This window comes from Canis lupus, chromosome 11 (assembly GCF_048164855.1).
Source record: "Canis lupus baileyi chromosome 11, mCanLup2.hap1, whole genome shotgun sequence".
Lineage (NCBI taxonomy): Eukaryota > Metazoa > Chordata > Mammalia > Carnivora > Canidae > Canis > Canis lupus.
The window spans coordinates 2,578,610-2,595,246 of NC_132848.1; the positions used below are offsets into that span (position 1 = coordinate 2,578,610).

At 43.1% G+C, this 16,637-nt stretch overlaps 1 protein-coding gene across 5 annotated transcripts in view; it reads right to left on the bottom strand.

The window, feature by feature from the left end:
- RNF41 (ring finger protein 41) overlaps positions 1-16,637 on the bottom strand; it is a 32,291-nt gene that overhangs the window by 9,435 nt on the left and 6,219 nt on the right. The window contains exon 1 of one of the 5 annotated variants that reach the window (XM_072768812.1): positions 3,005-3,445. The exons of the other annotated variants lie outside the window; for them this stretch is intronic. The gene's annotated coding sequence lies outside the window, so the exon portion shown is untranslated. Of the gene's footprint in view, positions 1-3,004; positions 3,446-16,637 lie in introns of those variants that run through there. 5 annotated transcript variants of the gene reach the window in all.

The window sequence follows — 16,637 nt, forward strand, 5'->3', positions numbered from 1 at the left end:
ACACTTGGCATTATGAGTGCAAAAGATGTGGGACACCTAACCCAGGCTGAAAAGAGAGGGTGATTTGAGAAGTTTTACAGATTAGGGGTCATCAACAGGACAAGCAAGAGTAGCTAGGTGTTGGGGATGGATGTAGGGTGAGGTATTAGCATTAGGGCTTTAGGCAAATGAACCAGCACATTCAAAATCCAGAAGTAAGAGGATAAACAATGAATTCAGGGAACTCTTGAGTGGTTCAGAAAAAGGCTGATTTGAAGGATTCAAAGGAAGGAATGTCTGGATACAAGGCTAGAGAAGCAAACAAGGGGCAGGCATGAGAAGTCTTATGTAAGGAGTTTATCCTGAAGGCTATGAGAAACCACTGAAAGACTTCAAAGAAATGATGTATAAAAGTACTCTTCACTCTGTCAACAGGGGTGACATTAGAGACAGGAAGAATGTGTAGGCAGGAGAGATGGTGACAGTCTGAACTTAAGTGGTAGTGATGGGGAGATAGAAGGGAGGTTCAGCGGCACCTGGGTGGCTCAGTTGCTGAGAGTCTACCTTTGGCTTAGGTTGTGATCCCAGAGTCCTGGGATCGAGTCCCGCATCAGGCTCCCTGCAGGGAGCCTCCTTCTCCTTCTGCCTGTGTCTCGCCTCTCTCTCTGCATCTCTCATGAATGAATAAATAAAATCTTTAAAAAGGGGGGACACCTGGTTGGCTCAGCGGTTGAGCATCTGCCTTTGGCCCAGGGCATGATCCCAGGATGCTGGATCGAGTCTCACATCGGGCTCCTTGTGGGGAGCCTGCTTCTCCTTCTGCCTATGTCTCTGCCTCTCTCTCTGTGTGTATCTCATGAATAAATAAATAAAATATTTTAAAAAAGGGAAAGGATGTTCAAGAGAGCAAAGACTCAGAGAGCAGTGAGGCTGCCATGCCTCTTCTTTGGGCTTCCTAGGGGTCAAACCCGAAGAAGTCGCTGAACAGTGACTGTAATTCTCCTACAGATTTCCTACTGGTGGGCCAACTGGATGGATGAAGGATGGGCACCAGTACAAAGGCAGCCACACCACAGACTAACCATCAGCTGTGATGTCCTAGAAAAGATGAGCTAAGTCAGATAGTTCTCAGGAATTTAGAATCAGGCTGTCCGACTTGAAAGGGTGGAAAGAATGAGATGCAGAAAAGACCTTGATAGGTCAGTGCAAGCTAAAGTATAGCACTGGACCGAGTCAAAACTGACTGGATTCATCTCCCGTTCTATTATTCACTAGCTATATGACCTTGGGCAGGCTACATAAACATCCCAACTCCATTTTTTTTAATAGATAAAATGGTATGCATAAGAATAGAAGTGACTTTCACAGAATTATCCACAAAGAGATAATATATATAAAACATTTAGGGGCACCTGGGTGGCTCAGTCAGTTGAGTGTACAACTCTTGATTTTTGGCTCGGTCATGGTGCTAGGGTCATGAGATAGAGCCCTGCACTGGGCTCCATGCTCAGCAGGAAGTCTGCTTCTCTCCTTTTCTCACTCCCTTTGCCTCTCATCCTGCTAGCACTTGTGCTCTCTAAAATAAATAAATAAATCTTAAAACAAACAAAACACACATTTAGCAAAGTGCCTACTGGCCCATAGTAGGGCCTCAATACATGACAGTAGTCACTATTTATACATATGTCTAATTTCTACTACTTGAGGGATGCCTGGGTAGCTCAGCAGTTGACTGTCGGCCTTGGGCCCAGGGCGTGATCTCTGAGTCCTGGGATCGAGTCCTGCATCAGGCTTCCTGTATGGAGCCTGTTTCTCCTTCTGCCTGTGTCTCTGCCTGTGTGTGTGTGTTTGTGTCTGTCATGAATAAATAAATAAAATCTTAAAAAAAAAATGTCTACTACTTAATTAAAAATTCCTTTTTTTTAAAAGATTTTTTTTTAAGATTTATTTTATTTATTTATGATAGACATAGAGAGAGAGAGAGAGGCAGAGTCACAGGAGGAGGGAGAAGCAGACTCCATGCCGGGAGCCCAACGTGGGACTCGATCCCGGGACTCCAGGATCACGCCCTGGGCCAAAGGCAGGCGCCAAACTGCTGAGCCATCCAGGTATCCGCTTTTTAAAGATTGTATTTATTTATTCATGAGAGACAAAGAGAGAGGCAGAGACACAGGCAGAGGGAGAAGCAGGCTCCATGCAGGCAGCCCGCCGTGGGACTCGATCCTGGGTCTCCAGGATCACACCCTGGGCTGAAGGTGGCGCTAAACTGCTGAGCCACCCGGGGTGCCCTTAAAAATTCCTTAAGAGCAGGGGTGGCTGGCAGGCTCAGTCCATAGAGCATGTGACTCCTGATCTTATAGGGCCTTGAGTTTGAGCCCCACATTGGGTGTAGAGATTACTTAAAATGAACAAATTAATTAAAACTAAAAAATTAGGGCGGCCTGGGTGGCTCAGCAGTTTGGCGCCGCCTTCAGCCCAGGGCCTGATCCCCGAGACCTGGGATCGAGTTCCGCGTCGGGCTCCCTGCATGGAGCCTGCTTCTCCCTCTGCCTGTGTCTCCGCCTCTCTCTGTGTATCTCTATGAATAAATAAATAAAAATCTTTAAAAAAAAAACAAAACTAAAAAATTAGGCACCTGGGTGGCTCAGTCAGTAGAGCATCTGCCTTCAAACCAAGCCCCGCTGAGTGGGGAGCCTGCTTCTCTCTCTCCTTCTGCCCCTCCCGTGGCTCATGCTCTCTCTCTCTCTCTTATTCTCTCTCAAATAAATAAATAAAATCTTAAAAAATTTTTTTTAACTTAAAAACAATAAATAAATATAAAAATTCCTTAAGAGCAGAAGAAACTTAGGTTCTTCATCCAATATAGCACCAAGCACAGTTCCTTACAAATCAATAAAACATTTGATGTTCAAATGCTGATTTCATTAGGAGCTTCCAGCACTGAGGGCACAGAGGACATCTCCTATTTCACCTATCTAACATCCCATTGTGCAAATGGCACCAGTTTTCTTTTAGGAATCCTAACCTGGGTCCTTATGGACATGTGACCCTCTGCAGAGCAGAGACAGTGATGCCTGGGACTTCTTTGGAGCTCTCATGGGTAGCTCTTTCCCCTGGGGTTGCATTGCTGGTCGGATGTACAAACCAGAGTGGCTGGAGATCATTTCTGCCATTAATGAGGAGAGCTTGCTTATAAGATGAAGCCAATAATGAAGAAAGCAGAGCGGAGAGACCATTCAGATGAGATCATCTGAAGTCCTGGATTCAGCCAGGTCTGAAGCCACAATCACCTTCTGAACATCAGCTACAGGACCCAACAAATTCTCTATTATTTGTAGGCTGGTTTGAGCTGAGTTTTTGTTTCTTTCAACTGATAAAAATCCCGGGGCACCTGGCTGGGTCCGTTGGTAGAGACTGTGACTCTTGATCTTGGGGTTGTGAATTCGAGCCCCATGTTGGGGGTGGAGGTTACTTAAAAACAAACAACCAAGGATTACTTAAAACAACAAACCAAACCAAAAAACCCCGCAAGCCTAATAAATACAAAAAATCTTTCTTTACCCATTTTATATAGGAACAGTGATACCCCGTGATACTGCTTCGCTTATACTAACCTCTATCATCACCATTTCTCTAATATACTGTTCTGCCATTTCTAGGGCTTAGAACTTGTAAACGATCCGTCTGAAATTGTCAGTGTAAACCATTTTGGCCAGACTATCTCCTATAAAATGGGGTGGGAGGGGGGAACCATGTATGTGTCTCCCCTCAGATCTGTTCCAAGACCAGAGGATGTAATTCCCTTGAATTTATAAACAGTGATGGATTAGGGTGAGTACATGAACTATGATATTGAAGATATAACCCAGGAAAATGTAAAACCTGTAACTAAGGCCCCTATGATTCTCCTTATTGCATCTCACCGAACAATGAGGATGGTAGTAAGAGAACAAGGGCAGTCCATACTGTCTTTGCTCTGTGCACCTCAATGATTGAGAGCTACAGTGGACTTCATGGCACTATTCATCCAACGGCCACACTCTAGGGCTTATACTCCTTTGTCTCTCACCCACATGGCTCCAGCAGGAGTTGCCTCACTAGTACTTAGGCCTCACCCTAAGCTATAACTGATTGGGCAAAGGATAAACCTATCCAAGTGGGGCCAACAGATCCTATCCCTGAGAATTTATTTGAGCTGAACACCAAGAAAGTTAAGTTGGTCTTTCTCTGGCTGTCATGTGGACTGAGGAAGACAAAAATCTACAGATGGAAAGAAAAGCCTGGAACACACACAGCTAGAAAGGCTTAGATAAGAACTGCAAAGAGTCCTGAGGCTTTGAGTGCCTGATTTGTTCCGAAGGCCTTCCTGTCTTTAGTTTCTGTGAAACACCTTAGTATCCTTTGTTTGCTTATGCTACTTGGAGTTGGGTTTTTCTACCTTACAACCAAAAGAATCCTGGCTTTGGGGCAGCTCTGGTGGCTCATGGGCAGCTCTAGTGGCTCAGCGGTTTAGCGCCGCCTTCAGCCCAGGGCATGATCCTGGAGACCCGGGATCAGGTCCCACATCAGGCTCCCTGCATGGAGCCTGCTTCTCCCTCTGCCTGTGTCTCTGTCTTTCTCTCTGTGTCTCTCATGAATAAATAAATAGAATCTTAAAAAAAAAAAAAAAAAAGAATCCTGGCTTTGACAACAAAGAAATAGCATATTAATATCAGAAGTCGGACAAGGGGGCAGCCCCGGTGGCGCAGCGGTTTAGCGCCGCCTGCAGCCCGGGGTGTGATCCTTGAGACCCAGGATCGAGTCCCACACTGGGCTTCCTGCATGGAGCCTGCTTCTCCCTCTGCCTGTGTCTCTACCTCTCTCTCGTTTTCTGATGAATATATAAATAAATCTTAAAAAAAAAAAAAAAAAAGTCGGACAAGGAAGGATAAATTAAGAGTAATGCTTTCTGGGATCCCTGGGTGGCGCAGCGGTTTAGCGCCTGCCTTTGGCCCAGGGCGTGATCCTGGAGACCCGGGATCGAATCCCACGTCGGGCTCCCGGTGCATGGAGCCTGCTTCTCCCTCTGCCTATGTCTCTGCCTCTCTCTCTCTCTCTCTCTGTGGGACTATCATAAAAAAAAAAAAAAAAAAAAGACAACAATGCCAATAAAAGGAAATTAAAAAAAAAAAAAAGAATTAAAAAAAAAAAAAAAGTAATGCTTTCCTTTAATCTTAAAACCTGGCTTTCAAAAGTTTAGCCAAAAACCATACTGTAGAACAATCTAGATAGTATTCATTTAGTAGACATTTACTGAGTACTATCTAAACACCAATAAGCCTAATAAGACCTAGTGTCTGTGAGATAAGCGATGAGAAGAAAAGCACAAGGTACCAGAGGAACACAGGTGAGGGAGTTCTATGAAGTCTTGCCATTTGCAACAATGTGGATAGAACTAGAGTGTATTATGCTAAGCAAAATAAGTCAGTCAGAGAAAGACAAATATCACATGATTTCACTCACATGTAGAATTTAAGAAACCAAACAGATGAACATAGGGGAAGAGAAGGTAAAATAAGATTAAAAACAGAGGGGAAAAAAAAAAAAGAGGGAAAAGCAAACCATGAGTGACTCTTACAATAAAAGAACAAATTGGGCAGCCCCGTGGCTCGGCGGTTTGGTGCCGCCTTCAGCCTGCGGTGTGGTCCTGGAGACCTGGGATCAGGTCCCGTGTCGGGCTCCCTGCATGGAGCCTGCTTCTCCCTCTGCCTGTGTCTCTGCCTCTCTCTCTCTCTCTCTCTGTGTGTCTCTCATAAATAAATAAATAAAATCTTTAAAAAAAAAAAAAAAAAAGAACAAATTGAGTGTTGCGGGGGGGGGGCGCGGGGGGGCAGGAGTGGATGGGCTACCTGCGTGATGGGCCTTAAGGAGGGCACCTGCCGTGAGCACTGGGTGTTATGTGTAAGTGATGAATCACTGAATTCTACTCCTGAAACCAACACAAAGCTGTATGTTAACCAAGTTGAATTTAAATTAAAAATTGTTTTTAGAAAGAGGGAGTTCTAAATCAGACTAAGGATGGTCAGAAAGGCTTTCCAGAAATGACTCTCACAGTATGTTTAGAACAAGGGTTCACAAGCATGGCTACAGTCATTTGGGCTAGAAAGTTCCCTTGTAGGGGGCTGACCTATGCACCACAGAATGTTTAGCAGTATCCCTGGCCTCCACCCATTCAAAGTTGGTAGTAGTCCTCCAGTTGTGACATCCAAAATGTCTCCAGACATTGACATATATTCTCTGGGGGACAAATCACCCCTAGTTGAGGCCCACTGGTATAAAAAATAAGGAGTTATGGAGGAGCTCAAGTGGCTCAGTGGTTTAGTGCCGCCTTCCGCCCAAGGTGTGATCCTGGAGGCCCAGGATTGAGTCCCACGTCAGGCTCCCTGCATGGAGCCTGCTTGTCCCTCTGCCTGTGTGTCTCATGAATAAATAAGTAAAATCTTAAAAAAAAAAAAAAGGAGTTAGGCGTGCCTGGGTGGTTCAGTTGGTTAAGCATCTGGCTTCAGCTCAGGTGACGATCTCAGGGTCCTAGGGTCAAGCCCAATGACCAGTTCACCGATAAGCAGGGGTGGGGTCTGCTTGTCCTACTCCTTCTCTCTCTGGCCCTCCCAACCGTTCATGTTCTTTCCTGCTCTCGCTCTCTCAAATAAATTAATTAAATAAAATCTTAAAAAAATAATAAAAACTAAAAATGAGTTAACATCACAGAACAGGGCATGGGCCTTCTAGGGCAGATAAAATAGCATGAAGGAAGAAGTCAGCTAAGAGTTTGTGCAGAGATGTGCCGAAGATGCGCAGAGAGAGGCAGGCAGGAGACAAGCACTGAAGAGCCCCGGACAATTCACTAGACTTGGAATTAACCTGAGAGCTATGGGGGTACCTGAGGATTTCCTTTGTTGACATACATTTATATGTTTCAATCTTTTATTTTGACATTTCAAACTTTCAGAAAAGTTCTATAAACAGTAAAAAGACCCCATATACCCTTCATCTAGATTCCCTAAATGTTAACATTTTACCACATTTTTTATAATCTCTCTATATAGACATGAATAGATAAAAATTTTCTGAACTGCTTGAAAATATATTATCAACTGGATGCCTTTATCCCTAAATAACTTGACTGTGTATCTCCTAAAAAGAACATTCTCTTACATAATGATAGTAAAATTATAGAAACCACGATATTAATATTGACATAATACTATTATTTATAAACCCTTTTCCGGGATCCCTGGGTGGTGCAGCGGTTTAGCGCCTGCCTTTGGCCCAGGGCGCGATCCTGGAGACCCGGGATCGAATCCCACGTCGGGCTCCCGGTGCATGGAGCCTGCTTCTCTCTCTGCCTGTGTCTCTGCCTCTCTCTCTCTGTGTAACTATCATAAATAAAAAAAAAAAAAAAAATTAAAAAAAAAAAAACCCTTTTCCAATTTTGCCACTTGTCCCAATAATCTCCTTTAGCAAAAGAACATTTTTTTTTAAGATTTTATTTATTTATTCATGAGAGACAGAGAGAGAGAGGAAGAGGTAGAGGCAGAGGGAGAAGCAGGCTCCATGCAGGGAGCCCAGTGTGAGACTCGATCCCGGGACAACAGGATCACACCCTGAGCCAAAGGCAGATGCCGAACCACCTAGCCATCCAGGCGTCCCTAGCAAAAGAACATTTAAGACTATGTATTGCATTGAGTTGCCAAACTTCTTTATTTTTTTAAAAGATTTATTTGAGAGAGAGCAAGAGAATACAAGCAGGAGAGGAGCAGAGGGAGAGAATCTTCAAGCAGACTCCCAGGTGAGCACAGAATCCCATGCGGAGCTTGATCTCACAAACCCTGATATCACGACTTGAGTTGGGCTAAAATCAAGAGTCGGGCGCTCAACCAACTGAGCCACCCAGGTGCCCCTTTAAACTCTTTTAATCTGAAAAAGTTACCAACGCTTTTGGGTCTTTCATGACCTTGATATTTTTTTAAGAATATAAGCCAGTGTAATGAGAAGGTCTCTCAGTGTAGGTTTGTCTGATGTTTCCTCATGATTAAATTTAGGTTTCATTTTGGGCAAAAATGCCATGGAAGTAATACTGTCTTCTTAATGTATCACATCAGGAGCACATGTTGATTTGCACCTTTCCTGGTGACACTAACTCTGATCCTTTGGTTAAGTGCTTTTGGCGAGGTTTCTCTACTGTAGAGGTATTATTTTATTCCTTTGCAATGAATAGGAATCTTAGGAGATTCTTTGAATCCTGAAGGATTAAAAAATTGAGATGATCAGTTTTCTATTTTACTCAGATAATTCTGGCAGTTGTATAGAAAAATCAGGGGGTAAAGAAGATAAGAGAAAGTGAGACCTTCTTAGGAGGTTATTGTAAAAATTCAGATCAAAAAAATATAAAGGCAGGGCGCCTGGGTGGCTCAGTCAGTGAAGTGTCTGTCTTTGGCTTAGGTCATAAGCCTGGGATGTACCCCTATTTCAGGCTCCCTGCTCAGTGGGGAGTCTGCTTCTCCCTCCCCCCTCTTCCACTCAAATTCTCTCTCAAATACATAAAATCTTAAAAAAAAAAAAAAAAGTTAGGGTGGGTCTGAAGAATACAGAACCCTGGGCAGCATCGATTCTTTGCTTTATTTCCTAGTCTGCCTATTTTCAAAAGTAATATATGACTCCATTCTCATTTTAAAAGACTCAAAGAATATAATTATTAGCCTTTCTTCTCCCTCATCCACTCCTTGGTGTACACTCATTCTTTCAATTCCCCTATATAGATTCATGTATGAACAAGACAGACAAGGTCACTGCTCCCATGTAGTTTATATTCCAGTGATAATAATTTCCAGGGGCACCTGGCTGGCTCAGTTGGTGGAGCATGTAATTCTTGATCTTAGGTTTGGGAGTTTGACCCCCATAAAATTTTTTTTTTTTTTTTTTTTTCCCAGAGGCACCTAGGTTGTGCAGTCGGTTAAGTGTCTGACTCTTGGTTTTGGCTCAGGTCGTGATAGCAGGGTCCTGGGATGGAGCCCCGTGTCAGGCTCTGCACTTAGCAGAGTCTGCTTGAGATTCTCTCTCTCTCTCCCTCTGCCTCTCCCACTCATGAGCTCTCTCTCTCAAAATAACTCTTTTTTGTTGTTGTTGTTAAAGATTTATTTATTCATGAGAGATATACAGAAAGAGGCAGAGACACAGGCAGAGGAGAAGCAGGTTTCCAGTAGGGAGGAGGATGCAGGACTTGATCCCAGGACTCCGGGATGAAGCCCTGAGCCAAAGGCAGGCGCTTAACCACTCAGTTACCCAGGTGTCCCCAACATAAATAAATCTTTAAAAAAAAAAATCCAATCTACTGAGTCTAAACCTTGATTACAATGTACTTTGCCATTCCCCTCAGGACTTAGCTTGCCTGGTTGCCATTTTCCCGGCTGAAACAAAACATGTTGTAATTAACATTCCGGTAACACAATTTTTTTGAACACAAGATCAAATCTCTCTCCTAGGAAAGATAGCTGGAGGAGGAACTGCCGAGTTGAATGATGTGCCAGCTATTCATTTTTCTAGATAACATACTTCCATACTATCCTCTGGAAAGGCCTTTTCAATTTATACACCACCAAGAGAGCATGAGATTACTTTTAACATGGACATTCAAGAGGAAAGAAAAAGGGGATCCTTGGGTGGCACAGCAGTTTAGGCCTGCCTTTGGCCCAGGGCGCGATCCTGGAGACCCGGGATCGAATCCCACATCGGGCTCTCGGTGCATGAAGCCTGCTTCTCCCTCTGCCTATGTCTCTGCCTCTCTCTCTCTCTCTCTGTGACTATCATAAATAAATAAAAATAAAAATTAAAAAAAAAGAGGAAAGAAAAAAAGGAGCCTGCCCCCCGCCCCAAAACACTGAGAGGGGCCTGGGTGGCTCAGTCAATTAAGAACCTGACTTCAGCTCAGGTCATGTTCTCGGGGTCTAGGATCAAGCTGGATTCTGGCTCTCTGCTCAGCAGTCTGCTTATCCCTCTACCACCCTCACCCCCGCCACTCCCACTCACACACACATGGGCTCTCTCTCAAATAAATGGGTAGTCTTTAAAAAAAAAAAAAAAAAAAAAAAAAACTGAGAAAGATTGACCAGAGATGAGAGAAGACCCTGGAGAGAAGAGGCACATAAAAGTCTAGGGAGTTGGAGGAAGGAGAATCTTTGTTTAATAAGTACAGAGTTTCAGTTTTGTAAGATAAAGTTCTGGAGATGTTTCACAACAATGTGAACATGCTTAACATTACTGAACTGTATGCTCAAAAATAGTTAAGACGGCAAATTTTATGTTATGTGTTTCTGACAATAAAAAAAATTTACGAAGTCAAGGAAGTGGAGTGCTCAGAGGAGGGAAGGAAGTGTCAAAAGCTGCACAGTCAAGTCTGAGAAAAAAACAAAAAACAAAAAAAACGGCCAGGATGTGGGACCGGATACAGCACTGACAGTAGCTGCATGCAGCTGGGGGGCACGGTAAAGAGTGGCTATAGTATAGCTTGGATTAGGAGGCCAGACTGCAGCGGTTCCAAGGGAAGATGGGAGGCAGAGGGGCAGGGACTGCAGAGCACTCTGACCAAAGCCTGATCTCAAAGGAAGGGAAAAAGTACTACAGGAGGAGGACAGGGGATTGAGGAAGTAGGGGGGTAATTTCCCTCCAATGAGAAAAACCCCAGGATATGTTGATGTACCGAGAGGAAAGCACTCGCAAAGGGGGAGAGGTAAAGACAGGAGAGAATCTGGTCACTGAGGCAGTGGTAGGCAGGAGATCTGGAATTATTTTATTTTATTTTTTTAAAGAGTTTATTTATTTATTCATAAGAGACAGAGAGAGAGAGAGACAGAGACACAGACAGAGGGAGGAGCAGGCTCCATGCAGGGAGCCCGACGCGGGCCTCGATCCCGGGTCTCCAGGATCAGGCCCTGGGCTGAAGGCGGCGCTAAACCGCTGAGCCACCAGGGCTGCCCTGGAATTATTTTAAACAGGAAGAGGGGGGATCCCTGGGTGGCGCAGCGGTTTAGCGCCTGCCTTTGGCCCAGGGCGCAATCCTGGAGATCCGGGATCGAATCCCACGTCAGGCTCCCGGTGCATGGAGCCTGCTTCTCCCTCTGCCTGTGTCTCTGCCTCTCTCTCTCTCACTGTGTGCCTATCATAAATAAATAAAAATTAAAAAAAAAATTAAAAAAAAAAAAAAAAACAGGAAGAGGGACACCTGTGAAGCAAGAAGGAAGAATGGTAGTAATAGTCCAGACAGGTTTTCAAGAATTGTATCAGTAGGGATCCCTGAGTGGCGCAGCGGTTTAGCGCCTGCCTTTGGCCCAGGCCACGATCCTGGAGACCCGGCATCGAATCCCACGTCGGGCTCCCGGTGCATGGAGCCTGCTTCTCCCTCTGCCTGTGTCTCTGCCTCTCTCTCTCTCTCTCTCTCTCTGTGACTATCATAAATAAATAAAAAAAAAAAAAAAAAAAAAAAAAAAGAATTGTATCAGTAAAAAAAAAAAAAAATTAAGATGATCCCTTATTCATTTACATGACCAGTAAAAGTATATAGTTTACTCATTATGGTGATGTAAGCTCATTTGATGGAATAGTGTATCTATTTTAAATGATGCTTATGAGGGGAATCCCTGGGTGGCTCAGCGGTTTGGCGCCTGCCTTCAGCCCAGTGCATGATCCTGGAGACCTGGGATCGAGTTCCACATCAGGCTCCTTGCATGGAGCCTGCTTCTCCCTCTGCCTGTGTCTCTGCCTCTCTCTTTCTCTCTGTGTCTCTCATGAATAAATAAAAAAAAAAAAAAAAAAAAAAAAGAACATCATATGTAGGGACACCTGGGTGGCTCAGTGGTTGAGTGTCTACCTTTGGCTCAGGTCATGATCCTGGGATCCTGGGATCGAGTCCTGCATCAGACTCCATGCAGGGAGCCTGCTTCTCCCTCTGCCTGTGTCTCTGCGCCTCTCTCTCTCTGTCTCTCACGAATAAATAAATCATATCTTAAAAAGAAAGAAAGAAAAGAAAGAAACAAAGAAACAAACCGGGCAGCCCTGGTGGCGCAGCGGTTTAGCGCCGCCTGCAGCCCGGGGTGTGATCCTGGAGACCCAGGATCGAGTCCCACATCAGGCTCCTTGCATGGAGCCTGCTTCTCCCTCTGCCTGTGTCTCTGCGCCTCTCTGTGTCTCTCATGAATAAATAAATAAAATCTTAAAAAAAAAAAAAAAAAAAAAAAGGAAAAGAAACCAACCAACCAACCAACCGTCTGGTTTAACATCCAGGGCAGGAATCCTCTCCATAGCACTCAACAGTAACCCCTGTGCTTAGACACTCCTGGAAAAGGTCAAGGGTGCCACAAGAACACAGGTGAGAAATACCTAGCACAGACTCATTTCTCCCACAGCACTGCAGAATGCCTATGTCCCTCTCAAACAGGGTCCCCAGAGCTCCACATGTGGACTGACCAATATGGACACAGCTGACTATTACCCTTTCCTCTCTACTTCAGTTAATGAGACCTAAGACTGGTTAGTCTGTTCTGGATGATAGCTACGCCACTCCTGTAGTCCAGACCCACACACAGGGTATGAAGGAAGGGGAAGGGCAAGAGAAAAAGACAAGAAGAGGAGCTGAGTAGATTCCATCGGATAGCAAAAATATCCCCAAATATCCATAATTCATCTGTTCTAATGCTGACTTTACAATTTCTTTTTTTTTTTTTTTTTTAAGATTTTATTTATTCATGATAGTCACAGAGAGAGAGAGAGAGAGGCAGAGACACAGGCAGAGGGAGAAGCAGGCTCCATGCACCGGGAGCCCGATGTGGGACCCGATCCCGGGTCTCCAGGATCGCGCCCTGGGCCAAAGGCAGGCGCCAAACCGCTGCGCCACCCAGGGATCCCTGACTTTACAATTTCTACCTCAATTAAACAAATTATAATTTGGTTGGTCTACCATAGCTATAGCATTAAGCAGAAGAAAAAAAAAACCAATGTGCCTTTAACAAATCAGGTATGAGAAGACTGCTAAAGATACACTGTTAAGGGAAAAAAAAAAAACTAAGGTATACAATAGCATATGTAAAGTATGCTACCATGAGTGAAAAAACCCAATCTGTATGTATTATATGCTTACGTATGCCTGGGACTCTCAGAAGTATACATGGGAAATTGCTAACAGTGCTTGCTGCTGGGGAGGGAGTAACTAAGGAATAGGAATTGGAGGATATATTTTAGTTTCCTTAATTATCCCTTTGAACCTTTGCAAAAGATTTTCTGGGGGTGCCTGGCTGGCTCAGTTGGAAGAACATATGATTCTTGATCTCGGGGTCCTGAATTCAAGCCCCATGCTGGGTGTAGAAATTACTTAAATAAACTTAAAAAAATTTTTGTTCAGGATGCCTGGGTGGCTCAGCAGTTAAATGTGTTTCTCTTCAGCTCAGGGCATGATCCTGGAGACCCGGGATCGAGTCCCACGTTGGGCTCCCTGCATGGAGCCTGCTTCTCCCTCTACCTATGTCTCTGCCTCTCACTTTCTGTGTCTCTCATGAATAAATAAAAATCTTCAAAAAAAATTTTTTTCCTGTGTGTATCTAACATTCAAGTAAAAAAAGAAGTATAAATATTCTAAGTTACGAAAATAAAGTATTAAGGTTAAAACATGTCCACGACATTCACTAAATGGGTCATACGCTATACATATAATATATGACAAATACACATAACATGTCATATTCTATAGCAAGGTCTGGAAAAAAGGCACTCTTGCAAGAAAAAGTTGATCAAATTGAATCACAACGGGAGAAGCAGTAAATTGGGGGAGATGGGTAAAATAGGTAAAGGGAATTAAAAGGTACAAACTTCCAATTATAAAGTAAATAAGTCATGAGGATATAAATACAGCATAGGGAATATAGTCAATAGTACTGTAATCATGTTGCATGGTATATCATGGTGAGCACTGAGTAAAGAATGTACAGAACTATCAAATCACTATGTTATACATCTGAAAATATAACATTGTATGTCAATTATACTTCACTAATAAAAATGTTTTAAAAAAGAGCAGCCCGGTGGCTCAGCGGTTTAGCACCGCCTTCTACCCAGGGCCTGATCCTGGAGTCCCGGGATCGAGTCCCATGTCGGGCTCCCTGCATGGAGCCTGCTTCTCCCTCTGCCTGTGTCTCTGCCTCTCTTTCTCTCTCTCTCTGTTTCTCATGAATAAATAAATAAAATATTTTTAAAAATTAAAAAAATGTTTTAAAAAGAAGAAAAAAAAAAAAAAAAAGAACAGTAAATCCCAAAAAAGCATATACTCTATCTAGCAATCCTACTTCCAGGAACTTAGCCTAAGGAAATAACTACACAAGGGTATAAAAATAACATACTAGGTTGTTTAAGTGTTATTCATAGTATCAAAAAACCCAGAAACACCATAAATACTCAGAAATCCTTTCATCCATAAAATGCAATATACGTAGACATTAGTATGACTTAGATATACTTCACATTAAAAATAATTTATTTACGTTACTTAAGTATATTTAGCATTTATATAATAAAATGATACTGGCAGCCCCGGTGGCTCAGCGGTTTAGCGCCACCTTCAGCCCAGGGCGTGATCCTGGAGTCCCGGGATCGAGTCCTACATCAGGCTCCCTGCATGGAGCCTGCCTCTCCCTCTGCCTGTGTCTCTGCTTCTTTCTCCTCTCTGTGTATTCTCATGAATAAATAAAATCTTTAAAAAAATAAAAAATAAAAAAATAAAATGATACTTAGACATGTTATGTATGCTATAGTGCAATGTCTGTTAAAAAAAAAACGTATTTATGTGTATATACATTTATATTGAAGTGCTTCTAGAAGGATACAGAAAAGCTGTTTCTAAGTGTATTATTTTTGATACTTTTTTAAAGATTTTATTTTTAAGTAATCTCTACACCCAATGTGGGGCTCGAACTCACAACCCCGAGAACAACAGTCACATGCTCCAACAACTGAGCCAGTCAGGCACCCCTATTTTTAGTACTTTTAATTTCACTCATAGTTTTGCTTTATTGCTTATTCCTTCTTTTTCTATAATGATGTTTTAGTTTTACAATTAAATAATAATGAAGTCAAAAGACAATAATGAAGTCAACATTTACAGAGCATTTCTATATGCTAGGAACTATTCTAAGCATTTCTCGTATATTAATTCATCTAATTCTTGCAACTCTATACATTACTCTATGAGGTCGGGGCTGTCATTATCCACATTTTACAAATGAGTAACAGATGCACAAAGGTTAAAAAGCTTGTCTAAGGGATGCTTGGGTGGCTCAGCAGTTGAGCGTCTGCCTTCAGCTCAGGGCATGACCCCAGGGTCTAGGGATTGAGTCCCATATCGGGCTCCCTGCATGGAGCCTGCTTCTCCCTCTGCCTGTGTCTCTTTCTCTCTGTGTTTCTCATGAATAAATAAACAAAATATTTTTTAAAAAATCAGTTATCCTTAGAAAAAAGGGCAAAAATGAAAATAATATTTCCCTTTTCTCCCTTGTTGCTATGGGGTAATATAGAAAGCAGGCCTAGAGTTTATACTGTGCTTCACTGCACTTCGTTTTTTGTTTTTGTTTTTAAAGAATTTTATTATTTATTTATTCATGAGAGACAGAGAGAGGCAGGAGATACCATATCCCAACGGAAATAGCAGAAAAGTTGTCTCTGTTGGCAAAGGGATGGCCAGAGGGGGTGGGAAGCCACTAATCAGGGTTAGAAGCTGTAAGGTTCCCACTACAAAGTCAGCATTCACAAAACTACACAGATGCTGGGCATTGGTTCTTTCTAGGGTTTTTAAAATAATTTACTTACTTATTTATTTATTTACTGTAATCTCTACACCCAATGTGGGGCTCAAACTAATAACCCAGAGATCAAAAGGTACACACTCCTCCAACTGAGCCAGCCAGGCACCCTGGCATTCTTCTCTCTTTTTTTTTTTTTTTTTCTTCTCTCTTTTTTTAAGATTTTACTTATTTGTGAGAGATACAGAGACAGAGGCAGAGACACAGGCAGAGGAAGAAGCAGTCTCCCTACAGGAAGTCTGATGCAGGACTCGATCCCAGGATTCCGGATCACAAACTGAGCCAAAGGCAGACATTCAACTACCACCTAGCCACCCAGGTACCCCGGCATTGTTCTTTCTAAATCAAAACCTCCTTTATCAGATTAGAGAGTCTCCTGTTTTATCCACTCTTACACAACTGCATTCTTTCATGGGTGCGGCCTCAAGAATTAAGGGGAAATTTAGATTTCTATTCTGATTAGGAAATAGAATCTATGGGGAAAAAAATGTCATATACAACCTTGGAAGCCACCTCCTTGCCCTGTCTTGCTCTGCCCCCAGGCAGATAGTCACCCTGATGGGCCAGGTTCCTTGATTATTCCTTCTACTTCCTGGGACTCTCAACGCTGCTATGGGACTGTCACAGGGGCAGGTTATCATTCCAAGGGAGATGTCCCACAAGAGCTCAACTGCTCACTGCCCTGGGGGTAGAGGCTTTTTTGTTTTTTTTTAAGATTTTATTTATTTATTTGAGAGAGACTGAGGGAGACAGAGAGAGCATGAACAGGGTGAGGGGCAGAGG